Source organism: Dermacentor andersoni, chromosome 1 (assembly GCF_023375885.2).
Source record: "Dermacentor andersoni chromosome 1, qqDerAnde1_hic_scaffold, whole genome shotgun sequence".
Lineage (NCBI taxonomy): Eukaryota > Metazoa > Arthropoda > Arachnida > Ixodida > Ixodidae > Dermacentor > Dermacentor andersoni.
Window position 1 is genome coordinate 412411567 of NC_092814.1, and position 14985 is coordinate 412426551.

The 14985-nt window shown below is 46.2% G+C and overlaps 1 protein-coding gene across 1 annotated transcript in view; it reads left to right on the forward strand.

The window, feature by feature from the left end:
• LOC126518688 (O-acyltransferase like protein-like) overlaps positions 1 to 14985 on the forward strand; it is a 232157-nt gene that overhangs the window by 146094 nt on the left and 71078 nt on the right. The gene's annotated exons all lie outside the window — the stretch shown is intronic.

Below are 14985 nucleotides of genomic sequence, written 5' to 3' on the forward strand. Positions count from 1 at the left end.
CTAGACACTGAGACAGTGCGAGAGGGTAAGGGCTGACACTTTTATTCCAGAGTAGTTGCTGTCAAATGGCGCCGTCTTAGGAACATTGCTATTAAAAATATAGATATGTGGCTGGAACAAAGCAGTTATCTCTGTTTTACGCAGCTACGCAGTCTTCATGCCGTGGTCCTCATTTGATTTCACTGTTGCAGCGCAGATATCAGGGGAAAACGAACCCGTGCAGGATTCCTGCCCTGTTAGGTAACATATGTTTTCGCGATAAGTTATAAGCAGGTAGGAAAATGTCATTATTATATACTAGTTTTTTCACATTCATGCCTCATAATTATTTACGGGATACGCTAGAAGATACCCCTCTGCCCGGAATGCGAAAGACTTACTAGTAGAAAGTAAAATTACGAAAAGTAAGTAGGCAATTAAAGTCCCCCAGTAAAATACTTAGAGACCTTCGTCGCAGCAGACGACAACAAACAATCCGTTGTTGCCTGAGAGTTAAATTCCCCAACCATCAGCATGTTTTTCTCCAACTCCAGACGCGCAATGTGCGAAATGAACCAAAGCATGCAGATAGACATGTATACCAAATATACGAAGGGTGGCCGAATTGTTTGGCCTCGTAAAGCTTTTCTTTCCCGACCTCGGGGAAACACGTGTGAATTCCGCCCTTCATCTTAACCAAAAACGTTTCTGGCGAAGAAGTGTGAAAGCAGCTTTCGGAATACCCGCCGTGGTTGCTCAGTGGCTATGGTGTTGGCCTGGTGAGCACGAGGTCGCGGGATCGAATCCCGGCCACGGCGGCCGCATTTCGATGGGGGCGAAATGCGAAAACACCCGTGTACTTAGATTTAGGTGCACGTTAAAGAACCCCAGGTGGTCGAAATTTCCGGAGTCCCCCATTACGACGTGCCTCATAATCAGAAAGTGGTTTTGGCACGTAAAACCCCATAATTTAATTTTTAAGCTTTCGGAATCTGTTGGAGCCTCACAATCGCCTTCTGAGCTCAGAAAGCATCAAGGGGAACACGCCTAAGGAAGTCGTTTGAGGTAATGAAGGTTTCAGGAGTCGGTCCTCAGGCTCCGTTGAAAAGCACCGCTTAGATGAAACAGCCGCCAGCAACTGATGCGAGGGCACATCAGCGCGCCGCCAACTACGTGCCCCTCCTTGCGTTTCTGTGGGAGGCAATCCAAGGTCGATACAAACAGGTCGCGAAGCTTCGGGCGAAAAGCGGTTCAGTACAAACTGCCACCGACATCAGCAAGGGGGGTTACGGGAGCAGCGATTGAAGCGCGACTGTTTGGAGGGAAGAAACATTGGGAAAGAAAAAAGCGTTTTATCTTAATTCAAGCGATACACAGTTAGATTCATACAACGAAAATAAAATTCCTGGTGAATTTTATATATTCGTGACGAGTTAAGAAAATACAAGTTTATTCCATTTTATTATTATTAATAAATGCATTTATTTTCAGCACCCATCGTTAGAGGGGGCGTTGACGCCACTATCACTCGCAATGCAATGCACGTCTTGAAATGGGCAGAAAGGCGCGCTCGTAAAATTCGCCTGTTGAAATGCGCCCCCCTAATAGTTTGTGCTTTCTTGCTTGTCGAAGTTTGTCTGAATTTGGTGACGCGGGTAGCTTCGTCGCTTCTTAATCTGTTCAGTCAAAAGTAGTGAGTTACGACCGCCAGATAATTGTGTAGTTGTTTTCGTGCGACTGCGCCGGCCGACGGGCTTGGCGTCCGACGGTAGGATCAGCACCCTACACCTAAAGCTTTCGTCGGCCTCTGAAGAAAGTATGTTCTGTGCAGGGGTGCGATTTCTACAACCGTACGGTTGGCTTCTCCTGCATCGCTTTCCGCGCTGAAAGCTCGAAACGCCCATCAAGTCGAATGGCGGGGCATCTTATTATATAGCTCTAAAGGCAGGCCAACAAAACAAACTTCGCGCCTTCAAAAACAAGATGGCGTCACTTCTGCTTTTAACGGACATGGCGTCACATTATTTTTTCTTCCGCCGGAAGTGTTCCCACCACATACAGATGGCGCTAAGCCCCATGAACCGCCGATGGACCACCATGTTTTGAACGTATGGGCTCCTATGGAAGTTTTGCTACCAGGTATATTTACTTTGGGCAATCCGCCATCGCTTATCGCAGGCGATCCGCCAACTGCGCGTGTCTTGCATGGCTTGACCCGCACGCGCTTCAACGCGGAAGCGCGAACAATGTCAATTCGCGAGCCAGCACCATGCAGCTTCATACTAATATTGCTGGAGGGCAATGTGGCGCTGAAATGGTTCGGCCGCTATGAAAATCGTGCGTTGTGCACGGATGTTTCTATAATTTGCCACCGCTTAGAGCTCACTCACACCGGCGACTGACAGTGGTCGCAAACGGTCGCTTTTCTCGAAAAGCGACGATTTTGGGCCAGTCGCTCTCCACGCGATTTTTCAGTCGCGCGACCGTGGTCGCAAAACTGATAAACCAATCAGCGGCGCACCGGAAGTGATCTTTCATGTGTCTACATCCGGCCTCCTCCCGCGTCGCGGCGAATTCCGCGTAGATTCCGAGAGTTCTCGCTGAGAACGATAATCTCCGGGATTGCGACTTGAGGGTCGAGCTCAGCCGGGCTTGCCGGTGTGAACATCAGTCTCCTTCGGTCGCTTTTTGATCGCGGGTCGCAAATGGTCGCGCGACCTCATCATGTCGCCGGTGCGAATGGGCCATTAGCCTGCGCAAGGTTTATTTCTATTGCTAAAGGGAACAACAGGAACATACGTTCGGGGCACGCCTATCTACACAAGATGAGTGCAAAAATTACAGTCCCAAGTGCACCGTCACGGTTCCCGGCTTCGAAATCCCCTCCAACGGCTCCGCTACGCTTATCAATGCGTTAGCGGCGGGTTCTCAAATGCCGCGACCAACACATAGCGTGAAGCCCTGTATCGAGCAGCCGCCGCTAGTAAAGCCGTGTACAATAATAATAATAATAATAATAATAATAATAATAATTTATGCACCACAAGAACCAATACATTGTAAGCGGGCCTGTCGAAGCCTAAATGGCTTGTGTGACTAGGCCCGGCAGCGCCGGCAACAGCGATGAGGTCAGTGTATGTACACGGTCGTCCACTTCCAATTTGAACACGGCTCCGGGCGGCCGGCGAGGCTGGATGGATGGATGTTATGAGCGTCCCCTTTGGAACGGGGCGGTGGGTCGCGCCACCAAGCTCTTGCTACTATGCTGCCTAATATCCTACCTAGGTTAACCAATGAAAAAAGAAAAAAAAACACTATGAACTACCGCGTCCAAACTTTCCGATCCCCTATTGCGAATTGTGCTTTTGTACGTCTCCATCTTTTGTCGTTTCCTTACTTTTCTTCCACCAATCCTCCAATCGCCTCTTACTAATGTCTATTGCGCACCTGTTTGCTTTACCACTGCTCCCGCTGAACCCAAGGGCTTCAAGGAGGCCAGTGGTGCCTAAATCGACCGCTCGGTAGACGTCTTCACATTCTAATAAAATATGCTCCGTCGTTTCCCTAGCTTTACCGCAGCAAGCACATGCTTCTTCTTCCTTCTTATATCTCGCTTTATAGATGCGTGTTCTAAGGCATCCCGATCTCGCTTCGAAAAGTAATCAGCTTCCCTTTGAGTTATCATAAATGGTTTCTGTCCTGATTTCGTTTTTTCCTCTTAAGTAGTTACTCATGGCAGGTTTCTTTTCCATTGCCGCCACCAATGAGATTAATTCAGCCTCTCTGACTTTCCGCTTGACCTTCCTTGCTGCTGTGTTGCCCACCCCACAGGCCGCATACTTGCTGGTAAGCTTCCTAGTTCTCTTCCTCCACTGTGAATCAATGTTTTGCCTGTACAGATACCTGAACACTCTCCCGGCCCATTCACTTTCTTCCATACTCCTCAGCCGTTCTTCATACTCAATTTTACTGCGATCTTCCCTCCCTTTAAAACTAGTCCAGCCCATATCACCCTGCACCGCTTCATTTGTAGTCTTCCCGTGAGCGCCCAATGCGAGGCGACCCGTCGATTCCTGATTATACCCCTGATTTAAAGCAAACAACCGCATTTCCAAAAGTAAGTCCTGGAACCATTACCCCTTTCCACATACCTCGGAGGACCTCGTACCTATTGTATCCCCATAGCGCTCTGAGCTTCATTATGGCTGCATTTCTCTTCCCCTTGACTGTTATTGTTTTTTCCTGTGTTTCCATATATCCATTGCCTTCGTTTATCCATATACCAAGGTATTTATATTCTGTTACCCGAGGTATTTCTTGGCCCTGTATCTCCACTGCCTGTTCACTGTTTTCATTGAATACCATAACACCTGATTTTCTACCACTAATTTCAAACCTAAATTGTTGCCTTCCTGTCCACAGATATTAGCCAGACGTTGCAAATCGCTTTGCTTGTTAGCGAGCAACACAATGTCGTCCGCATAAAATAAACCTGGGAGTTGCTGCTTTATTACTGTACCTGCCTGTTTGTATGAGAGATTAAACCCGATATTACTTCCTTCCAGCGCCCTCTCCATCCTCACCATGTACATCATAAACAGCAGCGGGGATAAAGGGCACCCTTGCTTCAGTCCCTTGTTGATATGAACTTTCTCCGCGCTCCTCATCCCTTCCCATTCAATGCAAACGGTATTTTCTAGGTAAATCTCTCTCAAAAGCTGTATACAATCGTTACCTAAGCCTTCCCCTTCCAGAATATCCCACAAAATGTTGTGGTCTACGTTGTCGTAGGCTCCTGTAATGTCTAAAAAGGCCACATACAACGGTCTGCTTTCTGCTTTTGATGTTTCAATACACTGAGTAAGAACAAACAAGTTATCGTGCAAACGCCTACCTATTCTGAAGCCATTCTGAAGCTCTCCCAAAATGCCATTCTCTGTCCATGCTTGAAGCTTTAATTTGATTGCCTGCATTGCTAGCCTGTATATTACCGATGTAATGGTCAAAGGTCTATACGAGTGAATTCTGTCTTTCTCCCCCTTACCTTTATAAATTAAATTCATTCTACTTTGTCGCCAACTGTCTGGTATCCGTCTATCTTTTAAAGTTTTTTCCACTGCTTTCACCAGAGCTTCCTTACTTTCTGGTCCTAGTTCATTTATCAGCTTAACGGGAACCTCGTCTAGCCCTGTGGCTGTGCGCTTAGGAATTTTCTCTTCCGCTTTCTTCCAGTTTAAATTTGTCAGAACCAGCTCCTTTTCCTGGGTCTCTTTCATGCTCTTTTTTTTCCTCAAGTACAACCTCGTCATTGCCTTGGAAAGATTCGGCTGTTATTTTTCGGATGTAATTTATTGCCGCTTCTCCTTCCAGTCTGCTTTCATCTTCGTCTAGGATATGTTGTATTGTTGTTGACTTCCTGCCTAATAATTTTATGTGGTTCCAAAATATTCTAGGTGCGGCCTTCTTTTTCTCACGTATTTCTGACAACCAACGTTCACTTTCACCTTTTAATTTTGCTTGCACCAGTATTTGAACCATAGACTTTTTCTCCCGGTATATTTCCCATTTACTAGTTACTTCATTCTGTGACAACTGCGCCTTCTTTGCCTGCCTGTGCTCTCGAGATGCTTTCTGTCGTTCGGCGATCGCTTCTCGTATCTCCTTGTTCCACCAGCTTTTTGGTTTCTTTTTTCCTTTCCAACGAACATGTTGTTTCTCTTTCCGTATTTCTGTCGTTAGTACATTTAGGAGCTCACCATATTCCCACTCTTTACTTGGCCATTTGCCAAGTTCTTCCTCAACTCTAGTGATTGTATTTGCTATTTGTTCAGCGTTCAAATTTGGACTGGCCATCTTGCTCTCCTTGCTCTCTTTCTCAACTACATATGCCATTTTCAATATGATGTGTTTATGGTCACTCCCTATGCTGTTAAACCCTTCCTCATCGATGACCATTTCTCTCAACTTATCATGAATTCCTTCTGTCATCAGACAGTAATCAATGGTTGATTGCCGGCTTCCCACTGCCCACGTGACCTGTCCTTCACACTTAGGCCCTGTATTCACGATCACGAGGTTATGTTGCTCACAAAGGTCCAGCATTGACTTCCCGTTATTGTCGGTATAGCCATCTAAATCCTGTATGTGGGCATTCATGTCACCTAATAGGACAATTTCAGCACCACTCCCGAAACCCTTAATATCAGCGCTTATGCATTCCACTAACTCTTTATTCTTCTCTGTGCAATTTTTTCCGGTCCACAAATACGTAACACCCAGCCAAGTTTCTTTCCCACTCATTGTACCTGATAACCAAAGATGCTCTTGACATTGTGAATTCACTCTTTTCCATTTGGCTCCCTGATGGATGAGCGTTCCGACTCCCCCTCCCTTTCTTTCCGACTTAGTTCTGTTGCACCCTTCCCAAACATAATTCTGAATAACTGGCGGCTCTACTTAGTCTCTAAGGTGCGTTTCTGTAACCGCATACACCCCTATTTGTTCTCTGTGTAACTGCTCCTCAATCTCTGCCCACTTTTCCTTTCTTCTGCCGCCCTGCATGTTTATGTAGCCTATTGCATGGCGAGCTCTTTTTCTTGTTTTCCTCCTTTTTCTATTATCGACGGCGATGCTCTTCTGATGTTCCCCTAGGGGACCTTCTTCATTACTATCTACTCTGACCTCCTGAGCGCCTGCGGGCCCCCTAAAAAAGCAACAGCGCGACCACCAAATCGCCAACCCACTTCTCGTGCTAACCTGTAATTGAAGTGGATCCCGTCTCGTTTAAAACCACCACAACTTCTCACTTCCCTGTTTACTTCGACAACCTCGAAGCCTTTCTCTCGGCTCATTTTCCAGATTGCCTCATTAGCAGCCACTACGGCTCTTTGTACGTGACTGTCACGCACAGGCACCTCCGGTACCGTGCACACCACGATCTGCACCTGAGGGGATAGCTCACGCAAGTCGTCCACCCCCTTCGCCAAGCGCTGGGCTAGACCTGGCCCTTTCCTGTTTAGGACGTCATTTAGCCCACCTGCTACTATGACGAGGTTGCGCACGTGGGCATTTTCCGCGAGCTTTTCTTTTGCTCGCTCCATGATAGAACCAAGTGTGCGCCCTGGAAATGTCCCTACCGCCACTCTTCTGTCGCCTTTCACCCTCTCCACAATTGCTTTTGAGCACCCAGCCAGGTTTGAATCGCCAGCGATAATGACCGTTTCACTTTCTCCTACCTCTCCCTGCTTCCCTTTGTCATTTTCCGCGTGATTCGGTCTCGACAAGGGGGATTGTCCCCTGGGCCCCTGCTGTTTCAGCGTAGCGGCCTCAAGGTAGGTGCTGCTCTTTCCAGCTAACCCTTCATCACCCTGCCTGCGTTCGACGTATTTCTCTGACCCTGCCTCGCGTGTCGCGTCGGGGGTCTGCGTTCCATTGTCACGCACATTGTCGCTCACAATGGCGGCCCTGTTCAGCTTTTCCTCAGCTGCTTCAAGCCTTTTTTCAACTACCTTCCGTGCCTCACGCTCACTGTTTAGGTCATTTTTGAGCAGCTCTTCCTGGAAAGCCTCCATTTTCTGCAGCCTAGTATCGACATCACATTGTGTGCCGGTTGTTTCGACGCCCTCTCCATTCTCACTCGTATCCTCATCTGCCTTGAGGGACCCCCCCCCCCGTACTGCCTGCTTTACCGGCTTTCTCGCCATGTATTGCACGGCTTTTTGCAAATACTATAATACTATATCAATGCAGAGCACGTGCCTTTTAGAAAAAAACGATACGCACAGGATCCAAATTCTCAAAATGCCGCAAAGCAACTGTCACCACTGTTTCAAAAATAAACAATGTCGCGGAGACCGAAGGTATGACACGCTCTCGCACGCGCTCAACCACGCGGCCACGCTCTCACTTTTCTACCAAACATGCACAGTAAAACCGCTAATAGCTATTTGTCTTGCCACTTCCAAACTACTAGGTAAAGGCTACAAACACTTAACGTCCCACCCGGCTGCACGTGTTGGAACACGTGGCACGAAAGGACGCTCTAATCATCCTGCAAAACAAATTTACACGAAGCACACCCGCGCACCCGAAATACGAGAGACAAAAAAAAGGGAAAGAAAAGGAAAACCCCCCAATTACTATTCAAATGCAAAAAACCAGCAAATAAAAAACAGAAGCAAGCTCAAAGCATGCACAAAAACTTATGATTTCGTCGTCGCCACGGAGCCCCGAAAAGCACGTCCATCCGCCACAAAATCCGCCACGGACCAAAATCCGCCACGGCCGGCGTAGTGTTCCTGTATATGCTATACAGGAACACTAGGCCGGCGCTCCGCGGAGCGCCGCTCGTGGGCGCCGGGGTAACTAACGCGCCGGCGCACTGACAGCCACAGGCGTGGCCTCAGCCGCGTCGTCTGCTACAGCGCGCTAGAACACACTAGTGCTGGCACGCTGTAGCAGACGACGCGCCTATGGCCACGTTGTGGCTGCCAGTGCGCCGGCGCGTTAGTTACCCCGGCGCCCACGAGTGGCGCTCCGCGGAGCGCCGGCCTAGTGTTCCTGTATATGCTCCCGCAGGGAGCAGAGTTGCGCATACCTTTTCCGGCGCCGCTGGCACCGCTATTGGCCGAGCGCGAAAAATGACGTCAAATGATCTGCGCCGTGGCGAAGCCAACTTTACGGGCGCATCGCCGACTCATGCGAACTCGTCGTTTCCGTCAGTACCATCGCCATTGCAATCAGTGGACCGTCGATCGTGCGTTCAGAGGAGCAGCTAGAAGCTCTTGCATCTTGAATCTTTTTCTATTTGCAGATTTGCTGCTACTAAATAGTAAGCACTACTAAATAGTAAGTACTACTAAATAGTAATAGTAAATAAAAGTAAGCTTTGCTTAAAATATGCACATGTCAACATTTGAAATGCGCTTAAATCTGTGTCTGCACCGCATGTATCTAAAATGTGCAGCTGTTGTGAACGATGGTTAGTGATAAATGGCGCTCTGTTAACGGTCACTGACATAACTGCAGGCACGATAGCTCTCTTGGCGACGGTCATTAATCGGCTGGTTTCGGCAGCCAAAACGCGCTAAGTGTCCACCTTACGTGTGTGAAGTTTTAAACACTCTTTAAAACATTTCTTGCTTTCTGGCCATGATAAAACAACTTCATATGCATGCTGAAAATCATTGCACCGCTGTTTGTGGCAACGTACTGCGCCTTTGCGAGCGAACTTTGGAGCTGTTCGAGCCACGGGAGTATATTATTTTGGGGAATCGAAGGCGGTCCCACCCCATATTTGTACGTTCGTGTGTGTGTTTGTATATGCGTGTTTACATAGGTACATACAAAGTTTCGGTTGGTTGGAAGCGCACCCCCTCCGGCTGCATGAATGACTCGTTCGAGCGTAGCCTGTATTAACAAGTGCCCTTTGCTAAGCGCCTGCGAACAATTGGCGCTTGTAGCTCGCGACCACCAGAGAAAAAGGCGGAACACCGCGCGGCATTTGGCTCCTGCGCGCGCGAAGAGTGGCTCCGCTGCAGAGCTGGATCACGGTGGCGGAACTATGCGCAACTCTGCTCCCTGCGGGAGCATATACAGGAACACTACGCCGGCCGCCCGGAGCCGTGTTCAAATTAGAAGTGGACGACCGTGTACATACATGCGTAACCTTAGTGCCGACAAAACATTGTGCAAACAAAAGGAAAATTAAATACATGTTAATACAATGTAGCGTGAACATATTTTCACGCTTATATAGATAAAAACAAAAAAATTAATACATGGTAGTCCAACATAGTGAAAATTTTTTTCATGCTTATATAGAACAAAAAAACAAAAATTAAAAACAAGTTATGGAAACGTAGTGAACATTTTTGTAAGCTCATATAAATATACAGGTTAAGACAACCAAATCACTTCAAATAAACACATACCCATACATAAAAAAAACTCAAATGGAAAAGGACATTTTCTTTAAAAGCTTTTTTGACTGAACCGAGAAAAATTCGTCAGGTAGATCATTAAAGATTATTATTAAAGAATAATAATAATAATAATAATAATGTTTATTTCCCATCAAGAAAGATGGAGGAGGCTGCAGGTAAATGCTGCACGAACAAACGGCAGCTTGACAGGGGCCCGCAGCCCCCTCTACAAGGCGGCAGTAAAAAGGTTACAGGAAAGAAGATCGAAAACATACATAGGCACCGAAATGGACACTAGGAATGAACACAAAAATCATCCAATGAGAAAGACTAGATACCTTATACATAGTGTTGCCGTCTTGCAGCATTAGTTATTTTTAAAATGTCAGTGGTACTTTTGTTGTAATTATCCACAAGAGTGGGCAGGGTGAAGGGCACTTTTTCTGTAGAGTAGTTAGCCCTAGGGGTTATAACAGTCAGTTTTTCTTTGTGCCGGGTAATGTGTATGGAAATGTTCTCTTTTAGTGATGATAAGTCGCGTAGAAACGTTTTATATTCAATTACTTCGCGTTCAAAGGCTAGTGTTAGCTTATAGTCAAAAAGATTTTTTGCTGGTATAATGTTTGTTTTTTGGAAAAAAAACATGTGTATGACTGTTATATGGTCAGTCATAAAGCAGCCTGACAATTTTTTTCTGGAGGACAAAAAGTTTCTGTAAGTTAGTTTGAGTAGTTGTGCCGCAAACCAATTAACAGTAATTTAGATGAGAGTAAAAAAAGCGAATTATAAAGAAGAAGTTTGACCTTGAATGGCAGGTATGGTCTTAGGCGAGATAAGTCGCCTACTGCACGAGTTAACTTTGTCAAAACAGTGCCAATGTGGTTATACCAAAGCATATTATTGGAAAAGGTTACGCCAAGGATTTTAATGTGATCAGTTATCTGTAGTGGTTCGCTCGCCCCCATACGTTAAGATACTGGAGCGCCGAACTGCTTCGATTTCGGCCTAAATATCACAGCTTATGTTTTATTAACATTTATTTTGAGCTGGTTTGCTATTGACCATTTTTTCAGGTTTATAAGGAGGGAGTTTGCTGCACTTATCAGTTGATTACAATCGGGAGCTGTTATAAAAATACTGGCGTTATCCGCACATAAAATATACCGTATTTTCCGGTGTATAAGACGCACCCTTGTATAAGACGCACTCGCCATATATGAAGGCTCTCATTGAAAAAGTTGGTATATAAGACGCACCCGTGTATAAGACGCACCCCAATTTACCCACTTAGGCTAGTCAGGGTTAATTAAACACGCTTGATCGACCATCACCACTCAACCACTGAGCCACCGCGGCGGCCTGTGAGAAGTTCTCAAGCAACGCTAAGTGATCGCAAAAGGCAACACTCACGCCATACCCGCCCACGTTTTAGCAAAAAAGAAAGAAAAATACGACGAAAGAACTCTCCCATATGTCCATAACAACATTTTATTTTTACTTAAAACCATCGAAGTCTTCATCTTCGGATGCGCTCTCAAAAAGCTCGCCCATTTCTGGAGGCAACGCGGCTGAAGCATTCTCTTCATACTCAGAACCGCTGGTCTGATTGTCGTCGTGCTCGGTTGGCGATGAAGCTAGCAGGCCAGCCTTCCGGAACCCTGCAGTTATGGTTGCCACTCTAACAGCACTCCAGGCCTCATGGACCCACTTCGCAACTTCGCTGTAAGAAGCGCGCCTCATGCGTCCAGTTGCGGTGTAGCTGTGCTCGCCTTCCGTCATCCACGCCTCCCAAATACGTCGCAAAATAGCTTTAAAGCTGCGGTTGACGGAAATATCCAAAGGCTGTAGAACCTTCGTCAAACCACCGGGTATTATTGTAGGGGTACAGTTCTTCGCCTTGATTTGCCTCAGTGTCAAGTCAGTAATGTGCGCCCGCATGCTATCCATAACCAGAAGGCCTTTCCGGGAGTGAAAAAATCCATCCGGGCGCTTCGAAAAGCACTTTTCGAGCCAAACTCCCATCATTTGCTCATCCATCCAGCCCTTCTGGTTAGTTGTGACAATAACACCAGGCGGAAAGCTTTCTTTTGGCATCGTTTTCCTTTTAAAAATTATCATCGGCGGCAGCTTTGTTCCGTCAGCACAGCACGCAAGTACGACAGTGAAGTGAGACTTTTCGTGCCCAGTTGTTCGTACTGTGACAGTCTTATCACCTTTCTGAGCGACACTTTTTGACATAGGGATGTCAAATGTTAGAGGCACTTCCTCCATGTTTACGATGTGGCTGTCGATGATGTTATTCTTTTCGACTTCCTTCTTCACAAATTCATGGAACTTCTCCACTTTCTCTCCGAAATCGTCTGGTAGTTGTTGAGACATTGTCGTTCGCGCTCTTATTGACAAGGCTTTGCGCTGCATAAATCTATAGCACCATGACGGCCCACCAACAAAATCAGCGGCACCGATTTCACTCGCCAAAGTGCGTGCTTTCAAGCGCAACTGCACGGTTGACAGAGCCCTACCTTGAGCCCGTTGTTCAAGAGCCCACTTGAGGAGCCGGTCTTCAAGTTCAGGCCACCGCGCCTTCTTCCCGCGGTCAGCCTTCTTTCCGCTCTTCATCGCCTGCAGTTTGGCGGACGACTGTCGCCACGTGCGAATCATCTTCTCGGTGACGTCGAAATGGCGGCCCGCAGCCCGATTTCCGTTTTCGGTAGCATACTCGACCGCAGATAATTTGAACTTTGCGGTGTAGCTCTTGCGCAACTTCGGTGGCATACTGTAGTAAGACCGAGCACGACAGGTGTAGGTAGTGGAAAACACACGCCGAAGTCACCAACACAGACGTAATACGTACACGGTTGCGAAGTTGCAAAGAATGACTAAAAAAGAACGCCGGCTTGGCTTGTCTTGACAATGTCGAGAAGCGCGACTGTCGCCATCTTTGGGAATTTCACATTACTTTTGCTTGCGCCTCCGAAACGACCGCGTGTTTGCGATTCTGGAAGTCGTCATCCCCGCCGTTTCATGATAAAGTTCACCTAAAAAAAGTTGCGCACGGCGGTCCCCGTATTGAAGTATTAACCATGCTACTACCGCATCATTGGCAGTGATATTTTTTCGGTGAAAAAAGCTTGAGCATGAACCTGAGTAATTTCTGAACCCGCAAAGAAAAAACGAAAAATTCGCATATAAGACGCACCCTTGTATAGGACGCACCAGCAAGATTTTTGGAAAAAAACCGCGTCTTATACACCGGAAAATACGGTATTTTGATTTTGTACAGATATTTGTTAGGTAGTTGATGTAAATATTAAAGAGCAGTGGACCCAGAATTGTCCCATGGGGAACACCTCTAATAATATATTTTAAGTCAGATTGATATGATTCAGTTTTTACAAATGTCGCCGGTTATTAAGGTATGACTGAATTAGTTGCAGGAAATATCCGTGGATTCCATATATTTCAAGTTTTTCTAAGTAGTGTACAGTGATGAATACAGTCAAAGGCTTTAGAGAAATCCACATAAATACCCAGTGCTAACACTTGTTTTTTCAAAATGTGATAAAATAAATTCTTTCTGCTTAAGTAACGCCATTTCCGTAGATTTTTTTTTTTTTGCTTAATCCAAACTGTGCAGGTGAGATTGTGTTTATCAAGGAAGCTGGACATTCGAATATGGATAACTTTTTCTAATCCCTTAGAGAATATGGGTAGCACAGAAATTGGTCGATAATTACCCATGTCATTCGCATCACCCTTTTTGAACAGTACAGTCACTTTTGCAATTTGCAATCTTTTGGGAAATGAGGCGCTCGACAAGCAGATGTTAAAAATGTGAGCTATATAGGGACACAGAATGTCCAGAACATATTTAATTGGACGAATTTGCATAAGTTCTGCGTCACAGCTTGGACTATTTTTAAGAGAGGAAAAAACTGACGTCACCTCGGATCCGGTTACTGGACTGAGAAAAGCGCAACGTTGGTTGTGAGCAGGCATGAAGTCGATGAACTCATTAAGTACTCCACAATCAGAATACTGAAGAAAGTGATCATTAAAGGAATTGGCAAGTGCGTTGCCGCTTACCTCCCTGCCATCCAATGACAATTTCCAGATACCTGGTGTCGATTCTCTAGGCCTCATAAAGGTATTTAGTTTTTTTCCACAGTTGATCACTTCTGTATAAACAACTTTCGAATTCATAGTAAAGGTAACGAGATCTGCTCGTTCTAATCTCTTTGTTTAGGATATTTCGATATGTTTTATATTTCTTTAGAAGATTCGGATATTTAGTTTTAGCAAAACTATGGTAAAGCGAGTTCTTGTAGTTAATTTTGCTGTGCAGTGCGGTTGTAATCGAGGGCTCACGGATATTTGGCGCTCGGGAGCGCTTGAGTAGCGGCGCGCGAGCGCGTGTAATGTTTCGTGTCTCGGATGAGTGCGTTTTGGCGGATCTGTACGACCAGCGTATGCTGTTGTCGAATACACAAATCACTTTTGGTTGACGTAGGTAATAATGGGATATCTAAACGGTACAGCACCAGTGACCTGCTCTTCAAGGAGGCAGTCATGCCGAATTATCAGACGGCGATCCTGGCTCGGCGCACGGCGACAAGAGGAAGGCAGCAAAGCTATTCCGGATGTCGCATTGTGGACGACGCCCTAGTCCGTCAACAATACTTAGAACGTACCAAGTGCTTTGCAAGACGGGTACCTTCACAAGAAAGGGACACGGTACTGCGATGGTAGTTCAAGAAACGGCTCTTTTGGCATTCTTTGCTGATAACCCTCACGCTAGTGCGCAAAGCCAGTGCGGAGGCCGGAACCTCAAGGTCGTCAGTGCGGTAGACTTAAAAAAAGAAGGTCATATGCGCCATCTACATCTTCATCAAAACTTGAATACCGAGATTTTGCATCAACCTTGACTTTGCCAATTGAATTTTCACGAAATGTGAAAAATAACCGGACTTTCTCACTACCGTGCTTTGGACAGATGAGGCTAATTTCTCCAGAAACGCACAAGTTATTCTTCACAACGCGCACTACTGGAGTAATAGGAATCCCCACTGGCTGGCTCAAACAC